Source organism: Varroa destructor, unplaced genomic scaffold (genome assembly GCF_002443255.2).
Source record: "Varroa destructor unplaced genomic scaffold, Vdes_3.0 BEIS01000003.1, whole genome shotgun sequence".
NCBI classification, from domain to species: Eukaryota; Metazoa; Arthropoda; class Arachnida; order Mesostigmata; family Varroidae; genus Varroa; species Varroa destructor.
Window position 1 is genome coordinate 43,490,367 of NW_019211456.1, and position 2,706 is coordinate 43,493,072.

The window sequence follows — 2,706 nt, forward strand, 5'->3', positions numbered from 1 at the left end:
TTTACATCGTAGGTATCTATATATAATATAGTGACTGGCGAGCGGGCGTACGCTTTGGTGGGCCAAGAGAAATTTTTCGGTTCAAGTTTTAGTTTCTCATAGTATTTTTTTCTGTGTCGGTAATAACAATAATAATAAAAAGAGTAATAATAATTAATCAAGTTGCTATCCAAAAAAATTTATTTCCAAGCATGTTTTCATTTATGCTCATTCACGCGTGATTTTCGTCATCTTTTCAACAGATTGAGAGGACAATTGTATGAAACAAGCTTAATTTAGGTAAGTCTGCTTAATCACACTACAACACTTACATATGTAGAAGAAGCCTATAGGCTTCTTCACGCACATTTGCAATCCTTTTGTGGCAACATGTCGATTCTTTGCGTAGCAGAAATCAATTTTTCTATGGCTTAAATAATTGTCGTTTGACATTTTATTTTAGCAGTAATCTACGTTTGTCGGTCCTAGATAGCACAGAGTGATAACAGAGTAATTTATAACTTATATGACATTACAGGGGTAAGAGGACATTTTTTCGGTCGAGCTCTGTCTATTGCCCTGTGTGCACTTACGTGTCTAATTTCTTACATATTGTATCTCCCTATGTAACTTCAAATGACTACATTAAATAGCTAGCGTTAAATTTGTTTGTTTGTTCAAACCAATTTCCAACTCAATGTTTTTTCACTGTGTGTATATATAATAGAGCTTTCAAATATTTGTGAAGCTATGTACGTTGCTATCGTGTACATTAGTACAATGACATATCTCTCTCATTGAATTCGTATCTAGATTATTCTACACCACTCGTACACCAACTCGCCGATCAGTTCTGTCCTACTCTTCAATGAAAAATGCTTTGTTTCCATTTCGTAGCTAATGATTTCTATGTATACATTTGAAGAGTTTCTGTCGTGCGTGTTTCCAAGTATATCCTGATGTTGTATGTACGCATGTATGCACGTCTGTGCAAAACATCCGTGATACACTCCCTTCACGATAGGTCTTTGAATGTTTATGCTGGTTTGCTTGTTTTTCTAGTGGCGTCCTTAACTGGAAAGGCCTTGCCTCGACGCAGAATCTTTTGGCCACGTGAGATCAATCTTTTAAAGATTCTCCCGGAATACACGGAACACTGGTAAAATATTCAGACTCTAGACTTAATGCGAGTGTATTTCAAAATTTTGCGCCTTTTTGTAGCCGAGCCTAAGAATAAGATGCGGAACAAAACTAACTATTCAAGCGGTTTCATAACATGTTATGAGAACAATGACCTTTGCCAATTGTATCTGAGAGGTTCATTCACAGTAAATAGATGATGAAGGATGCCGGCGCGTCCTCAGTGCGCAGTTTGCTACGGCTATTGGCGTCAAAGCATTTATCGAAATGTTCGAGATCATTTATTTTGCTTATTACAGTCATACTCGATCAAGCACTCGTCCTAATAATCATCATTCGTTCACGTGTAAACAAAAATGTTTGAGATCATAAGTTGAATGTCGCCCTAAATTATAGCAGCCCCATTAATATGATTAATAAGAATGAATATCTAATTAGATACTGATCTCAATATATCAATCTGGTAATACTTGAATATAGTTAGTATTTAGCCCATGAAGTTCTCAGAAAATCTTTAGCTAATCTTCACAGGTTCCGTGCAGACTGAGTGTTCCGTGAGGTCACTTACGGAACTGGCCTAAATCTCGTCGCATGTATTTAGACTAATTCCCTGTAATTGCAGAAGCTTGCCAAGTCAACGTACTCTTGCCACATCCCAAAATAATCTTTAGCGAAGGCCGTCGTGTTGGATTGCGCGAGCGAGCGAACAAATGATAATTATAAAGCAATAATAATTATAAGGCTAAACTAATTCTCAGCAAAATGTTGAGTGAATGAGTGAGATCGTTTGATTTCATTGAATCAGACCGCCGCAGAGACCCGTATCTGTGCATAAATCTTAACAGACATGTTTCATCTATATCTCATCCATTTCACTTCAGCATCATACAGTGAAGGCTCTCATCGTAAATTCCGTCTTCCCATGAGGTTAGAAACGAAAACGTTCATTTACCCATCCGACAAAGAGAAGAAGACTTCAAGAGCTATTAATTCAACCAATACTATCCAAGTCGTACCACACAGTGAAAACAGTGTTATTTGTTAGCGTGTTTACCAAACGCACATCTGACACAACCCATCAATTATGCACACATTGTAATTGGATAAATATGTTTAGTCATGCGACTATACAGTTTATTATAGATAATGTAAATATATAGAGATCTATCAGCGAACCCTGAATTGCTAGACTGAGGTCTGACAGAGGCGCTCGTGCCGATTGCGATATTGGATTGAAAAAATAACGTACGCTGTTCAGTGTGCGACCCACAAACCCACGATAATGCCTCAAAATAATTTTTTCAACGTCCGTGAAAGGCTATCGACAATGCGCTTGACAATGAAAGAAAAAGGCAACGTAACTAACGTGGCCAAACGTCAAAGTTATTGGAGTCGCCCCTTTATCTGTAAGAAAAGAGGCTTTAGTTACCGGGATAGCACGGGGCCTGGAACATTGACAAATAATACAACGAAAATAGGTTCATTTTAAAATGGAATGTAGAAATTCTTGTTCTGACTTAACAGCTACACACACGCACACACATACACACACACACACACACATATATATATACATATATATATATA